General features: G+C 42.2%; 9 non-coding genes across 9 annotated transcripts; all 9 read left to right on the forward strand.

Moving 5' to 3' along the window:
* Positions 1-1,015: 1,015 nt before the first annotated feature.
* On the forward strand, positions 1,016-1,134 carry LOC124608682. Its single transcript, XR_006979288.1, has one exon. It is a non-coding gene; the product is annotated as a U5 spliceosomal RNA (small nuclear RNA).
* A 2,438-nt stretch (positions 1,135-3,572) lies between these two features.
* LOC124608480 lies at positions 3,573-3,779 on the forward strand. The gene has a single exon (XR_006979114.1). It is a non-coding gene; the product is annotated as a small nucleolar RNA U3 (small nucleolar RNA).
* A 953-nt stretch (positions 3,780-4,732) lies between these two features.
* On the forward strand, positions 4,733-4,851 carry LOC124608660. Its single transcript, XR_006979269.1, has one exon. It is a non-coding gene; the product is annotated as a U5 spliceosomal RNA (small nuclear RNA).
* Positions 4,852-7,275: 2,424 nt separating this feature from the next.
* Positions 7,276-7,482, forward strand: LOC124608481. The gene has a single exon (XR_006979115.1). It is a non-coding gene; the product is annotated as a small nucleolar RNA U3 (small nucleolar RNA).
* A 954-nt stretch (positions 7,483-8,436) lies between these two features.
* On the forward strand, positions 8,437-8,555 carry LOC124608661. The gene has a single exon (XR_006979270.1). It is a non-coding gene; the product is annotated as a U5 spliceosomal RNA (small nuclear RNA).
* A 2,438-nt stretch (positions 8,556-10,993) lies between these two features.
* LOC124608545 lies at positions 10,994-11,200 on the forward strand. Its single transcript, XR_006979172.1, has one exon. It is a non-coding gene; the product is annotated as a small nucleolar RNA U3 (small nucleolar RNA).
* A 954-nt stretch (positions 11,201-12,154) lies between these two features.
* Positions 12,155-12,273, forward strand: LOC124608662. The gene has a single exon (XR_006979271.1). It is a non-coding gene; the product is annotated as a U5 spliceosomal RNA (small nuclear RNA).
* A 2,418-nt stretch (positions 12,274-14,691) lies between these two features.
* LOC124608544 lies at positions 14,692-14,898 on the forward strand. Its single transcript, XR_006979171.1, has one exon. It is a non-coding gene; the product is annotated as a small nucleolar RNA U3 (small nucleolar RNA).
* A 953-nt stretch (positions 14,899-15,851) lies between these two features.
* LOC124608699 lies at positions 15,852-15,970 on the forward strand. Its single transcript, XR_006979302.1, has one exon. It is a non-coding gene; the product is annotated as a U5 spliceosomal RNA (small nuclear RNA).
* The last annotated feature ends 622 nt before the right edge of the window (positions 15,971-16,592 follow it).

The following is a 16,592-nucleotide window of genomic DNA, read 5'->3' on the forward strand; positions in this document are numbered from 1 at the left end:
CATTCTTAGAGTAGTCAGGGCGCTAATGACCATTAAAGTTGTGCGCCCGAAAACCACAAAAAAAAAAAAAAAAAAAAAAAAGAAGCGTAAGTCATACCTTTGGTATCGGGACCCGCGTCGTTGCAGAAATGTCGCTGCAGGTTGTGGAAGGACTTTGATTGCGACATGTCATGAAAGCCTTGTGGAAGTTTCTCGAGTGTCACGGGGACGAGCCATTTGATTTGGCCTGCTCCAAGTGCTAGGCTTGGATGACAACGACGTACTTTTGAGTTACAAGACTGAGTGAGCAACACAAGAAGAGTGCAATTGATGACCATAAAAAGCTGACACACAACACAGTGTTGATAATCACCACTAATGCATGATGTACGAAACATTTAGGAGGAGCACGTTTGGCTAGCAAACATGAATTGAGCGATTTGCAAGGCACTGTTATCTGCAAGAAGGAATGCATGAAATTGGCAAATGAATAAGACTGGTTCAAATACTATCGACAGAAATTTTACTTCTGTTGTCAACTAGTATTAATTAGATGTGTGGGAGTAGGGGGATATTTCCCTTGCACCATACATCTACATACACGTTGCGTCTGATGTGGCCTAGTTTTGCGTACAAAGAACTGTCTAGTTGTCAGTTTTTTCAGTGAACGAATGTGGTAGGGAGGAGAGAGATTAGTGTTAGATGCAGAGCAGTGCGGGCAGTTGTGTGTCGGACGTTGTATGTCGGACGGTGAGTCGCCGACAGGAATTAGGCGTGCTGCCATCTGTCGGCAGGTGAGGTAATGAAGCAGCTTGAATGGTGACAGAAATGATGAAAATAGTTAACTAAAGAGTAATAGCGACGACATTTGGCAGACACGTGTTTCAGCGTTGACAGTTAGTTTGGGGTGTGTGCTTGCATGACACTGGAAGTCTGTTGACGGTAGAGAAGTAGACAAGACGGAAAGAATTTTCCGCGTTCTCGCGGAGAAGTAATAGAGAAGCAGCCATAAGTATTGAAGTGAGGGCGTTGATCGGCACTCTGGTTTCCCTTCAAAACGAATAAATCTTTCGCCTTTTACTAAAGATTTCCGTGGAGGGGAACATTAAATGGGTCTATAAGGTATTTTTCGTAGTGCTCGGCTATTGCTGAGCCATAATCACAAGTGAAAACGTAATGTAAGTAGCAAGAGGTAGATTGTGTTGTGTGAATGAAGGGCGTGGAGTAGCGGATGACGTTGGATCAGGCAGATATTTGTTTTTTTAAAATTTGAAATTGTAATAGGCCGTGTCGTAGTATAATGAAACAAGTACATTTGCCCTGAAATGGCGTACAGTGTGTTAGACGATTGTGTAAAGACAGAGAGGGAGCTACAGGACTACCTGGAAACACTTGGTGAACCCTTTCCGTACCTCAGTTCTAGATGATTTGAGAGTGTTTACTTGCACTGCAGTTGCACAACAGCATATAAACTGATATTTTGAAGTGAATGATGAATGATAGGCTTTGTAAGAAATACTGGTATGTGATTAGTAGATTATGTTTTGAAACCCAAAATTATTTTTACCACAGAAGTTTGTGATTTGTAGGTATGATGTGAGTGAGCTTTGGGCCGAAGATGGTGGTTAGTTGGGCAGGATGAGTATTTAAATGGTTTTCAATAGAGTGGATATTAGTGACACTGGCTTGTTGCCATAATGTGTTTGTTCATAACAGTGTACTCAGTTGTGTAGAAGATTTAGGTGAGAAAGAGACAGTTGTTGAATATGACATAAATAGCTAGAAATGAAGTAAGTAGTAATTTCCTGCTAGGTGTAGTTTGGGTATGGTGTGTCTCAGTGAGAGATAAATCTTGAAATTGAAGGGTTGTTCCTAGCTACAGTCTTGGAAACTATGTATCTGCTGTTGACTCCAATGTTTTCAAGATTACTTGTGTACAAAATTGGGCAGACTTTGCAGTTTCTTCTTCAGTAAATCAGTGGAAGGTGGTGCAGATAATGGTAAAAATGTTCAGTGCCTCCTGTGAGTTGTTGATGCTGCTTGTCTTTTAAGTAAAATTGATAGGGGCTCTTGATTGACCCAGCCATACACAGAGCTGGTGCATACTTGGCTTGAGAAGACTTTGGTCAGTAAATGATGAAATACCAACACAGTGCTCACAACAAAGCTCCTTTCCCTGCATTCTAGTTTCCCTCGGGTATAGAGTGACATGATATTGGCAGAGGATGTGCAGATAATCACTTTGATCAGGCTGTTTGTTTTTTTAATGCTCTTTTACCAGAATCCATGCATAGTGATAACTGTGTTCTCTGGTGGAACACGATGAGAACATTGTGTGAAGTGCACAGAAGTAGCTATTTGAGTATGTATGAAAATGTGAGGTAACCACTGTTACTCCTAAATTTCTGTGGAATTAAGTTTTCTGTATGTGTGTGTGTGTGTGTGTGTGTGTGTGTGTGTGTGTGTGTGTGTGAGGTTCAAGTTGGTAGTTTATATGTTGCAAGCGAAAGAAGCTTTTTAGTAAACTGAGGCACTAGCATTAGTTTCCTGTTCACTGTGACAAGGAAGCTAGTATAAAAAGTAGTTTGTGGTTTTGCTTGCAAAGAAGTGCTCATGGGATGAAAGCACTGCTTGGGATTATTCTGAGATGATGGGGGGATTGCTAAACATGTAGCATTTTAGTAGGGAGCTTGTCGGAGTAGTTGTATAGTTGTAAAATTATTTGTTATTTTATGAGAAATTTCTGTATTCATAGCACATGGGCCATCATAGTTGAAGCATACAGATTGGCATGGTATGCGTAGGTCTGTAAAATGTCCTGACAGTGATGTTCATAGAGACTTGTTGTATACTTTGATTCTTCATCTGTTTAACAGTATACAAAAGAAATGTATTAGTGGAGCAAGTAGCTGTGAAATTACTGGTGTATGATTGATAGTATGGACGTGGCGCTGAATTGAAGTGTTTGTTCAGCTGTGGGTGTTTTCATAATTGCCATGTGAGGAAAAGCAATACTCGTGATAGGCGAAAAGAGATACAGAGAGAAACACATTTGTTGCGAGTATTGTATGTCAGCAGCTCCAAGGGCGGGTATCAAGTAAGACGCAAAGTGAAACGAAAGAGGAAGTATGCATGAAAGAGGCCAAATATCGACAAGAGTTCGCACTGTTAGAGTGAGGTGAATGAGCTAGTGCTGTGCGAAAAATTTCGAAGAGAGAGGCGGTTTTAAAGAAAGCACAAGAGTCCTATGAATGCCCTCTTGTGTGTTTCTCTTTCAGTGGCTATTTGGCGTGTCTGCTTGCGCCGTAGAATGCTACTGTATGTGCCCCAGGCCGCCATCTAGCGGCCGGAGGTGCAAGCGGTGTTTACATACAGTCTCGCCTGAGGCAATGGTCTCTCATTTCGGAACGCAAGAAGCACTGGTAGCGCACAAAATAGCTGAGCGAGATCATGGCGGCCAAGTGAGAGTAGAAGTAGGTTCTTTGCAGAATGTCGGAGCTTGTAAATCGCGAAATGTGAAGAGTGTGTCGTATTCTCGTAGGGCGTGTTGACGGTCTCGTGGCATAAGTAGCGAGCGGTGATAGCTTGCAAGCAAGATCATACTTCACAGGATCATTTCTGTAGTATGTCTTCAACTCTCTCTAGTTCAAAGCTGGAGTAGACGTAACCACGATGATGAGTGGTAGCACTCTCCCTGAGCGTGAGGCTTGCGATCGAGATTCATCGCATCTTGGTTGTAATCGATGATCGTTCACCACATTCTGAGGGATGTGGGAAGGGAATAGCGCTTTCCGAGTGGTGGTTTTATTATATAGATCAGAAGCGTAAGTCATACCTTTGGTATCGGGACCCGCGTCGTTGCAGAAATGTCGCTGCAGGTTGTGGAAGGACTTTGATTGCGACATGTCATGAAAGCCTTGTGGAAGTTTCTCGAGTGTCACGGGGACGAGCCATTTGATTTGGCCTGCTCCAAGTGCTAGGCTTGGATGACAACGACGTACTTTTGAGTTACAAGACTGAGTGAGCAACACAAGAAGAGTGCAATTGATGACCATAAAAAGCTGACACACAACACAGTGTTGATAATCACCACTAATGCATGATGTACGAAACATTTAGGAGGAGCACGTTTGGCTAGCAAACATGAATTGAGCGATTTGCAAGGCACTGTTATCTGCAAGAAGGAATGCATGAAATTGGCAAATGAATAAGACTGGTTCAAATACTATCGACAGAAATTTTATTTCTGTTGTCAACTAGTATTAATTAGATGTGTGGGAGTAGGGGGATATTTCCCTTGCACCATACATCTACATACACGTTGCGTCTGATGTGGCCTAGTTTTGCGTACAAAGAACTGTCTAGTTGTCAGTTTTTTCAGTGAACGAATGTGGTAGGGAGGAGAGAGATTAGTGTTAGATGCAGAGCAGTGCGGGCAGTTGTGTGTCGGACGTTGTATGTCGGACGGTGAGTCGCCGACAGGAATTAGGCGTGCTGCCATCTGTCGGCAGGTGAGGTAATGAAGCAGCTTGAATGGTGACAGAAATGATGAAAATAGTTAACTAAAGAGTAATAGCGACGACATTTGGCAGACACGTGTTTCAGCGTTGACAGTTAGTTTGGGGTGTGTGCTTGCATGACACTGGAAGTCTGTTGACGGTAGAGAAGTAGACAAGACGGAAAGAATTTTCCGCGTTCTCGCGGAGAAGTAATAGAGAAGCAGCCATAAGTATTGAAGTGAGGGCGTTGATCGGCACTCTGGTTTCCCTTCAAAACGAATAAATCTTTCGCCTTTTACTAAAGATTTCCGTGGAGGGGAACATTAAATGAGTCTATAAGGTATTTTTCGTAGTGCTCGGCTATTGCTGAGCCATAATCACAAGTGAAAACGTAATGTAAGTAGCAAGAGGTAGATTGTGTTGTGTGAATGAAGGGCGTGGAGTAGCGGATGACGTTGGATCAGGCAGATATTTGTTTTTTTAAAATTTGAAATTGTAATAGGCCGTGTCGTAGTATAATGAAACAAGTACATTTGCCCTGAAATGGCGTACAGTGTGTTAGACGATTGTGTAAAGACAGAGAGGGAGCTACAGGACTACCTGGAAACACTTGGTGAACCCTTTCCGTACCTCAGTTCTAGATGATTTGAGAGTGTTTACTTGCACTGCAGTTGCACAACAGCATATAAACTGATATTTTGAAGTGAATGATGAATGATAGGCTTTGTAAGAAATACTGGTATGTGATTAGTAGATTATGTTTTGAAACCCAAAATTATTTTTACCACAGAAGTTTGTGATTTGTAGGTATGATGTGAGTGAGCTTTGGGCCGAAGATGGTGGTTAGTTGGGCAGGATGAGTATTTAAATGGTTTTCAATAGAGTGGATATTAGTGACACTGGCTTGTTGCCATAATGTGTTTGTTCATAACAGTGTACTCAGTTGTGTAGAAGATTTAGGTGAGAAAGAGACAGTTGTTGAATATGACATAAATAGCTAGAAATGAAGTAAGTAGTAATTTCCTGCTAGGTGTAGTTTGGGTATGGTGTGTCTCAGTGAGAGATAAATCTTGAAATTGAAGGGTTGTTCCTAGCTACAGTCTTGGAAACTATGTATCTGCTGTTGACTCCAATGTTTTCAAGATTACTTGTGTACAAAATTGGGCAGACTTTGCAGTTTCTTCTTCAGTAAATCAGTGGAAGGTGGTGCAGATAATGGTAAAAATGTTCAGTGCCTCCTGTGAGTTGTTGATTCTGCTTGTCTTTTAAGTAAAATTGATAGGGGCTCTTGATTGACCCAGCCATACACAGAGCTGGTGCATACTTGGCTTGAGAAGACTTTGGTCAGTAAATGATGAAATACCAACACAGTGCTCACAACAAAGCTCCTTTCCCTGCATTCTAGTTTCCCTCGGGTATAGAGTGACATGATATTGGCAGAGGATGTGCAGATAATCACTTTGATCAGGCTGTTTGTTTTTTTAATGCTCTTTTACCAGAATCCATGCATAGTGATAACTGTGTTCTCTGGTGGAACACGATGAGAACATTGTGTGAAGTGCACAGAAGTAGCTATTTGAGTATGTATGAAAATGTGAGGTAACCACTGTTACTCCTAAATTTCTGTGGAATTAAGTTTTCTGTATGTGTGTGTGTGTGTGTGTGTGTGTGTGTGTGAGGTTCAAGTTGGTAGTTTATATGTTGCAAGCGAAAGAAGCTTTTTAGTAAACTGAGGCACTAGCATTAGTTTCCTGTTCACTGTGACAAGGAAGCTAGTATAAAAAGTAGTTTGTGGTTTTGCTTGCAAAGAAGTGCTCATGGGATGAAAGCACTGCATGGGATTATTCTGAGATGATGGGGGGATTGCTAAACATGTAGCATTTTAGTAAGGAGCTTGTCGGAGTAGTTGTATAGTTGTAAAATTATTTGTTATTTTATGAGAAATTTCTGTATTCATAGCACATGGGCCATCATAGTTGAAGCATACAGATTGGCATGGTATGCGTAGGTCTGTAAAATGTCCTGACAGTGATGTTCATAGAGACTTGATGTATACTTTGATTCTTCATCTGTTTAACAGTAGACATAAGAAATGTATTAGTGGAGCAAGTAGCTGTGAAATTACTGGTGTATGATTGATAGTATGGACGTGGCGCTGAATTGAAGTGTTTGTTCAGCTGTGGGTGTTTTCATAATTGCCATGTGAGGAAAAGCAACACTCGTGATAGGCGAAAAGAGATACAGAGAGAAACACATTTGTTGCGAGTATTGTATGTCAGCAGCTCCAAGGGCGGGTATCAAGTAAGACGCAAAGTGAAACGAAAGAGGAAGTATGCATGAAAGAGGCCAAATATCGACAAGAGTTCGCACTGTTAGAGTGAGGTGAATGAGCTAGTGCTGTGCGAAAAATTTCGAAGAGAGAGGCGGTTTTAAAGAAAGCACAAGAGTCCTATGAATGCCCTCTTGTGTGTTTCTCTTTCAGTGGCTATTTGGCGTGTCTGCTTGCGCCGTAGAATGCTACTGTATGTGCCCCAGGCCGCCATCTAGCGGCCGGAGGTGCAAGCGGTGTTTACATACAGTCTCGCCTGAGGCAATGGTCTCTCATTTCGGAACGCAAGAAGCACTGGTAGCGCACAAAATAGCTGAGCGAGATCATGGCGGCCAAGTGAGAGTAGAAGTAGGTTCTTTGCAGAATGTCGGAGCTTGTAAATCGCGAAATGTGAAGAGTGTGTCGTATTCTCGTAGGGCGTGTTGACGGTCTCGTGGCATAAGTAGCGAGCGGTGATAGCTTGCAAGCAAGATCATACTTCACAGGATCATTTCTGTAGTATGTCTTCAACTCTCTCTAGTTCAAAGCTGGAGTAGACGTAACCACGATGATGAGTGGTAGCACTCTCCCTGAGCGTGAGGCTTGCGATCGAGATTCATCGCATCTTGGTTGTAATCGATGATCGTTCACCACATTCTGAGGGATGTGGGAAGGGAATAGCGCTTTCCGAGTGGTGGTTTTATTATATAGATCAGAAGCGTAAGTCATACCTTTGGTATCGGGACCCGCGTCGTTGCAGAAATGTCGCTGCAGCTTGTGGAAGGACTTTGATTGCGACATGTCATGAAAGCCTTGTGGAAGTTTCTCGAGTGTCACGGGGACGAGCCATTTGATTTGGCCTGCTCCAAGTGCTAGGCTTGGATGACAACGACGTACTTTTGAGTTACAAGACTGAGTGAGCAACACAAGAAGAGTGCAATTGATGACGATAAAATGCTGACACACAACACAGTGTTGATAATCACCACTAATGCATGATGTACGAAACATTTAGGAGGAGCACGTTTGGCTAGCAAACATGAATTGAGCGATTTGCAAGGCACTGTTATCTGCAAGAAGGAATGCATGAAATTGGCAAATGAATAAGACTGGTTCGAATACTATCGACAGAAATTTTATTTCTGTTGTCAACTAGTATTAATTAGATGTGTGGGAGTAGGGGGATATTTCCCTTGCACCATACATCTACATACACGTTGCGTCTGATGTGGCCTAGTTTTGCGTACAAAGAACTGTCTAGTTGTCAGTTTTTTTCAGTGAACGAATGTGGTAGGGAGGAGAGAGATTAGTGTTAGATGCAGAGCAGTGCGGGCAGTTGTGTGTCGGACGTTGTATGTCGGACGGTGAGTCGCCGACAGGAATTAGGCGTGCTGCCATCTGTCGGCAGGTGAGGTAATGAAGCAGCTTGAATGGTGACAGAAATGATGAAAATAGTTAACTAAAGAGTAATAGCGACGACATTTGGCAGACACGTGTTTCAGCGTTGACAGTTAGTTTGGGGTGTGTGCTTGCATGACACTGGAAGTCTGTTGACGGTAGAGAAGTAGACAAGACGGAAAGAATTTTCCGCGTTCTCGCGGAGAAGTAATAGAGAAGCAGCCATAAGTATTGAAGTGAGGGCGTTGATCGGCACTCTGGTTTCCCTTCAAAACGAATAAATCTTTCGCCTTTTACTAAAGATTTCCGTGGAGGGGAACATTAAATGAGTCTATAAGGTATTTTTCGTAGTGCTCGGCTATTGCTGAGCCATAATCACAAGTGAAAACGTAATGTAAGTAGCAAGAGGTAGATTGTGTTGTGTGAATGAAGGGCGTGGAGTAGCGGATGACGTTGGATCAGGCAGATATTTGTTTTTTTAAAATTTGAAATTGTAATAGGCCGTGTCGTAGTATAATGAAACAAGTACATTTGCCCTGAAATGGCGTACAGTGTGTTAGACGATTGTGTAAAGACAGAGAGGGAGCTACAGGACTACCTGGAAACACTTGGTGAACCCTTTCCGTACCTCAGTTCTAGATGATTTGAGAGTGTTTACTTGCACTGCAGTTGCACAACAGCATATAAACTGATATTTTGAAGTGAATGATGAATGATAGGCTTTGTAAGAAATACTGGTATGTGATTAGTAGATTATGTTTTGAAACCCAAAATTATTTTTACCACAGAAGTTTGTGATTTGTAGGTATGATGTGAGTGAGCTTTGGGCCGAAGATGGTGGTTAGTTGGGCAGGATGAGTATTTAAATGGTTTTCAATAGAGTGGATATTAGTGACACTGGCTTGTTGCCATAATGTGTTTGTTCATAACAGTGTACTCAGTTGTGTAGAAGATTTAGGTGAGAAAGAGACAGTTGTTGAATATGACATAAATAGCTAGAAATGAAGTAAGTAGTAATTTCCTGCTAGGTGTAGTTTGGGTATGGTGTGTCTCAGTGAGAGATAAATCTTGAAATTGAAGGGTTGTTCCTAGCTACAGTCTTGGAAACTATGTATCTGCTGTTGACTCCAATGTTTTCAAGATTACTTGTGTACAAAATTGGGCAGACTTTGCAGTTTCTTCTTCAGTAAATCAGTGGAAGGTGGTGCAGATAATGGTAAAAATGTTCAGTGCCTCCTGTGAGTTGTTGATGCTGCTTGTCTTTTAAGTAAAATTGATAGGGGCTCTTGATTGACCCAGCCATACACAGAGCTGGTGCATACTTGGCTTGAGAAGACTTTGGTCAGTAAATGATGAAATACCAACACAGTGCTCACAACAAAGCTCCTTTCCCTGCATTCTAGTTTCCCTCGGGTATAGAGTGACATGATATTGGCAGAGGATGTGCAGATAATCACTTTGATCAGGCTGTTTGTTTTTTTAATGCTCTTTTACCAGAATCCATGCATAGTGATAACTGTGTTCTCTGGTGGAACACGATGAGAACATTGTGTGAAGTGCACAGAAGTAGCTATTTGAGTATGTATGAAAATGTGAGGTAACCACTGTTACTCCTAAATTTCTGTGGAATTAAGTTTTCTGTATGTGTGTGTGTGTGTGTGTGTGTGTGTGTGTGTGTGTGTGTGTGTGAGGTTCAAGTTGGTAGTTTATATGTTGCAAGCGAAAGAAGCTTTTTAGTAAACTGAGGCACTAGCATTAGTTTCCTGTTCACTGTGACAAGGAAGCTAGTATAAAAAGTAGTTTGTGGTTTTGCTTGCAAAGAAGTGCTCATGGGATGAAAGCACTGCTTGGGATTATTCTGAGATGATGGGGGGATTGCTAAACATGTAGCATTTTAGTAAGGAGCTTGTCGGAGTAGTTGTATAGTTGTAAAATTATTTGTTATTTTATGAGAAATTTCTGTATTCATAGCACATGGGCCATCATAGTTGAAGCATACAGATTGGCATGGTATGCGTAGGTCTGTAAAATGTCCTGACAGTGATGTTCATAGAGACTTGTTGTATACTTTGATTCTTCATCTGTTTAACAGTAGACATGAGAAATGTATTAGTGGAGCAAGTAGCTGTGAAATTACTGGTGTATGATTGATAGTATGGACGTGGCGCTGAATTGAAGTGTTTGTTCAGCTGTGGGTGTTTTCATAATTGCCATGTGAGGAAAAGCAATACTCGTGATAGGCGAAAAGAGATACAGAGAGAAACACATTTGTTGCGAGTATTGTATGTCAGCAGCTCCAAGGGCGGGTATCAAGTAAGACGCAAAGTGAAACGAAAGAGGAAGTATGCATGAAAGAGGCCAAATATCGACAAGAGTTCGCACTGTTAGAGTGAGGTGAATGAGCTAGTGCTGTGCGAAAAATTTCGAAGAGAGAGGCGGTTTTAAAGAAAGCACAAGAGTCCTATGAATGCCCTCTTGTGTGTTTCTCTTTCAGTGGCTATTTGGCGTGTCTGCTTGCGCCGTAGAATGCTACTGTATGTGCCCCAGGCCGCCATCTAGCGGCCGGAGGTGCAAGCGGTGTTTACATACAGTCTCGCCTGAGGCAATGGTCTCTCATTTCGGAACGCAAGAAGCACTGGTAGCGCACAAAATAGCTGAGCGAGATCATGGCGGCCAAGTGAGAGTAGAAGTAGGTTCTTTGCAGAATGTCGGAGCTTGTAAATCGCGAAATGTGAAGAGTGTGTCGTATTCTCGTAGGGCGTGTTGACGGTCTCGTGGCATAAGTAGCGAGCGGTGATAGCTTGCAAGCAAGATCATACTTCACAGGATCATTTCTGTAGTATGTCTTCAACTCTCTCTAGTTCAAAGCTGGAGTAGACGTAACCACGATGACGAGTGGTAGAACTCTCCCTGAGCGTGAGGCTTGCGATCGAGATTCATCGCATCTTGGTTGTAATCGATGATCGTTCACCACATTCTGAGGGATGTGGGAAGGGAATAGCGCTTTCCGAGTGGTGGTTTTATTATATAGATCAGAAGCGTAAGTCATACCTTTGGTATCGGGACCCGCGTCGTTGCAGAAATGTCGCTGCAGCTTGTGGAAGGACTTTGATTGCGACATGTCATGAAAGCCTTGTGGAAGTTTCTCGAGTGTCACGGGGACGAGCCATTTGATTTGGCCTGCTCCAAGTGCTAGGCTTGGATGACAACGACGTACTTTTGAGTTACAAGACTGAGTGAGCAACACAAGAAGAGTGCAATTGATGACGATAAAAAGCTGACACACAACACAGTGTTGATAATCACCACTAATGCATGATGTACGAAACATTTAGGAGGAGCACGTTTGGCTAGCAAACATGAATTGAGCGATTTGCAAGGCACTGTTATCTGCAAGAAGGAATGCATGAAATTGGCAAATGAATAAGACTGGTTCGAATACTATCGACAGAAATTTTATTTCTGTTGTCAACTAGTATTAATTAGATGTGTGGGAGTAGGGGGATATTTCCCTTGCACCATACATCTACATACACGTTGCGTCTGATGTGGCCTAGTTTTGCGTACAAAGAACTGTCTAGTTGTCAGTTTTTTTCAGTGAACGAATGTGGTAGGGAGGAGAGAGATTAGTGTTAGATGCAGAGCAGTGCGGGCAGTTGTGTGTCGGACGTTGTATGTCGGACGGTGAGTCGCCGACAGGAATTAGGCGTGCTGCCATCTGTCGGCAGGTGAGGTAATGAAGCAGCTTGAATGGTGACAGAAATGATGAAAATAGTTAACTAAAGAGTAATAGCGACGACATTTGGCAGACACGTGTTTCAGCGTTGACAGTTAGTTTGGGGTGTGTGCTTGCATGACACTGGAAGTCTGTTGACGGTAGAGAAGTAGACAAGACGGAAAGAATTTTCCGCGTTCTCGCGGAGAAGTAATAGAGAAGCAGCCGTAAGTATTGAAGTGAGGGCGTTGATCGGCACTCTGGTTTCCCTTCAAAACGAATAAATCTTTCGCCTTTTACTAAAGATTTCCGTGGAGGGGAACATTAAATGAGTCTATAAGGTATTTTTCGTAGTGCTCGGCTATTGCTGAGCCATAATCACAAGTGAAAACGTAATGTAAGTAGCAAGAGGTAGATTGTGTTGTGTGAATGAAGGGCGTGGAGTAGCGGATGACGTTGGATCAGGCAGATATTTGTTTTTTTAAAATTTGAAATTGTAATAGGCCGTGTCGTAGTATAATGAAACAAGTACATTTGCCCTGAAATGGCGTACAGTGTGTTAGACGATTGTGTAAAGACAGAGAGGGAGCTACAGGACTACCTGGAAACACTTGGTGAACCCTTTCCGTACCTCAGTTCTAGATGATTTGAGAGTGTTTACTTGCACTGCAGTTGCACAACAGCATATAAACTGATATTTTGAAGTGAATGATGAATGATAGGCTTTGTAAGAAATACTGGTATGTGATTAGTAGATTATGTTTTGAAACCCAAAATTATTTTTACCACAGAAGTTTGTGATTTGTAGGTATGATGTGAGTGAGCTTTGGGCCGAAGATGGTGGTTAGTTGGGCAGGATGAGTATTTAAATGGTTTTCAATAGAGTGGATATTAGTGACACTGGCTTGTTGCCATAATGTGTTTGTTCATAACAGTGTACTCAGTTGTGTAGAAGATTTAGGTGAGAAAGAGACAGTTGTTGAATATGACATAAATAGCTAGAAATGAAGTAAGTAGTAATTTCCTGCTAGGTGTAGTTTGGGTATGGTGTGTCTCAGTGAGAGATAAATCTTGAAATTGAAGGGTTGTTCCTAGCTGCAGTCTTGGAAACTATGTATCTGCTGTTGACTCCAATGTTTTCAAGATTACTTGTGTACAAAATTGGGCAGACTTTGCAGTTTCTTCTTCAGTAAATCAGTGGAAGGTGGTGCAGATAATGGTAAAAATGTTCAGTGCCTCCTGTGAGTTGTTGATGCTGCTTGTCTTTTAAGTAAAATTGATAGGGGCTCTTGATTGACCCAGCCATACACAGAGCTGGTGCATACTTGGCTTGAGAAGACTTTGGTCAGTAAATGATGAAATACCAACACAGTGCTCACAACAAAGCTCCTTTCCCTGCATTCTAGTTTCCCTCGGGTATAGAGTGACATGATATTGGCAGAGGATGTGCAGATAATCACTTTGATCAGGCTGTTTGTTTTTTTAATGCTCTTTTACCAGAATCCATGCATAGTGATAACTGTGTTCTCTGGTGGAACACGATGAGAACATTGTGTGAAGTGCACAGAAGTAGCTATTTGAGTATGTATGAAAATGTGAGGTAACCACTGTTACTCCTAAATTTCTGTGGAATTAAGTTTTCTGTATGTGTGTGTGTGTGTGTGTGTGTGTGAGGTTCAAGTTGGTAGTTTATATGTTGCAAGCGAAAGAAGCTTTTTAGTAAACTGAGGCACTAGCATTAGTTTCCTGTTCACTGTGACAAGGAAGCTAGTATAAAAAGTAGTTTGTGGTTTTGCTTGCAAAGAAGTGCTCATGGGATGAAAGCACTGCTTGGGATTATTCTGAGATGATGGGGGGATTGCTAAACATGTAGCATTTTAGTAAGGAGCTTGTCGGAGTAGTTGTATAGTTGTAAAATTATTTGTTATTTTATGAGAAATTTCTGTATTCATAGCACATGGGCCATCATAGTTGAAGCATACAGATTGGCATGGTATGCGTAGGTCTGTAAAATGTCCTGACAGTGATGTTCATAGAGACTTGTTGTATACTTTGATTCTTCATCTGTTTAACAGTAGACATAAGAAATGTATTAGTGGAGCAAGTAGCTGTGAAATTACTGGTGTATGATTGATAGTATGGACGTGGCGCTGAATTGAAGTGTTTGTTCAGCTGTGGGTGTTTTCATAATTGCCATGTGAGGAAAAGCAATACTCGTGATAGGCGAAAAGAGATACAGAGAGAAACACATTTGTTGCGAGTATTGTATGTCAGCAGCTCCAAGGGCGGGTATCAAGTAAGACGCAAAGTGAAACGAAAGAGGAAGTATGCATGAAAGAGGCCAAATATCGACAAGAGTTCGCACTGTTAGAGTGAGGTGAATGAGCTAGTGCTGTGCGAAAAATTTCGAAGAGAGAGGCGGTTTTAAAGAAAGCACAAGAGTCCTATGAATGCCCTCTTGTGTGTTTCTCTTTCAGTGGCTATTTGGCGTGTCTGCTTGCGCCGTAGAATGCTACTGTATGTGCCCCAGGCCGCCATCTAGCGGCCGGAGGTGCAAGCGGTGTTTACATACAGTCTCGCCTGAGGCAATGGTCTCTCATTTCGGAACGCAAGAAGCACTGGTAGCGCACAAAATAGCTGAGCGAGATCATGGCGGCCAAGTAAGAGTAGAAGTAGGTTCTTTGCAGAATGTCGGAGCTTGTAAATCGCGAAATGTGAAGAGTGTGTCGTATTCTCGTAGGGCGTGTTGACGGTCTCGTGGCATAAGTAGCGAGCGGTGATAGCTTGCAAGCAAGATCATACTTCACAGGATCATTTCTGTAGTATGTCTTCAACTCTCTCTAGTTCAAATCTGGAGTAGACGTAACCACGATGATGAGTGGTAGCACTCTCCATGAGCGTGAGGCTTGCGATCGAGATTCATCGCATCTTGGTTGTAATCGATGATCGTTCACCACATTCTGAGGGATGTGGGAAGGGAATAGCGCTTTCCGAGTGGTGGTTTTATTATATAGATCAGAAGCGTAAGTCATACCTTTGGTATCGGGACCCGCGTCGTTGCAGAAATGTCGCTGCAGCTTGTGGAAGGACTTTGATTGCGACATGTCATGAAAGCCTTGTGGAAGTTTCTCGAGTGTCACGGGGACGAGCCATTTGATTTGGCCTGCTCCAAGTGCTAGGCTTGGATGACAACGACGTACTTTTGAGTTACAAGACTGAGTGAGCAACACAAGAAGAGTGCAATTGATGACGATAAAAAGCTGACACACAACACAGTGTTGATAATCACCACTAATGCATGATGTACGAAACATTTAGGAGGAGCACGTTTGGCTAGCAAACATGAATTGAGCGATTTGCAAGGCACTGTTATCTGCAAGAAGGAATGCATGAAATTGGCAAATGAATAAGACTGGTTCAAATACTATCGACAGAAATTTTACTTCTGTTGTCAACTAGTATTAATTAGATGTGTGGGAGTAGGGGGATATTTCCCTTGCACCATACATCTACATACACGTTGCGTCTGATGTGGCCTAGTTTTGCGTACAAAGAACTGTCTAGTTGTCAGTTTTTTCAGTGAACGAATGTGGTAGGGAGGAGAGAGATTAGTGTTAGATGCAGAGCAGTGCGGGCAGTTGTGTGTCGGACGTTGTATGTCGGACGGTGAGTCGCCGACAGGAATTAGGCGTGCTGCCATCTGTCGGCAGGTGAGGTAATGAAGCAGCTTGAATGGTGACAGAAATGATGAAAATAGTTAACTAAAGAGTAATAGCGACGACATTTGGCAGACACGTGTTTCAGCGTTGACAGTTAGTTTGGGGTGTGTGCTTGCATGACACTGGAAGTCTGTTGACGGTAGAGAAGTAGACAAGACGGAAAGAATTTTCCGCGTTCTCGCGGAGAAGTAATAGAGAAGCAGCCATAAGTATTGAAGTGAGGGCGTTGATCGGCACTCTGGTTTCCCTTCAAAACAAATAAATCTTTCGCCTTTTACTAAAGATTTCCGTGGAGGGGAACATTAAATGGGTCTATAAGGTATTTTTCGTAGTGCTCGGCTATTGCTGAGCCATAATCACAAGTGAAAACGTAATGTAAGTAGCAAGAGGTAGATTGTGTTGTGTGAATGAAGGGCGTGGAGTAGCGGATGACGTTGGATCAGGCAGATATTTGTTTTTTTAAAATTTGAAATTGTAATAGGCCGTGTCGTAGTATAATGAAACAAGTACATTTGCCCTGAAATGGCGTACAGTGTGTTAGACGATTGTGTAAAGACAGAGAGGGAGCTACAGGACTACCTGGAAACACTTGGTGAACCCTTTCCGTACCTCAGTTCTAGATGATTTGAGAGTGTTTACTTGCACTGCAGTTGCACAACAGCATATAAACTGATATTTTGAAGTGAATGATGAATGATAGGCTTTGTAAGAAATACTGGTATGTGATTAGTAGATTATGTTTTGAAACCCAAAATTATTTTTACCACAGAAGTTTGTGATTTGTAGGTATGATGTGAGTGAGCTTTGGGCCGAAGATGGTGGTTAGTTGGGCAGGATGAGTATTTAAATGGTTTTCAATAGAGTGGATATTAGTGACACTGGCTTGTTGCCATAATGTGTTTGTTCATAACAGTGTACTCAGTTGTGTAGAAGATTTAGGTGAGAAAGAGACAGTTGTTGAATATGACATAAAT

The sequence above is a fragment of the Schistocerca americana genome, chromosome 3 (genome assembly GCF_021461395.2).
Source record: "Schistocerca americana isolate TAMUIC-IGC-003095 chromosome 3, iqSchAmer2.1, whole genome shotgun sequence".
In the NCBI taxonomy this organism is placed as follows: domain Eukaryota; kingdom Metazoa; phylum Arthropoda; class Insecta; order Orthoptera; family Acrididae; genus Schistocerca; species Schistocerca americana.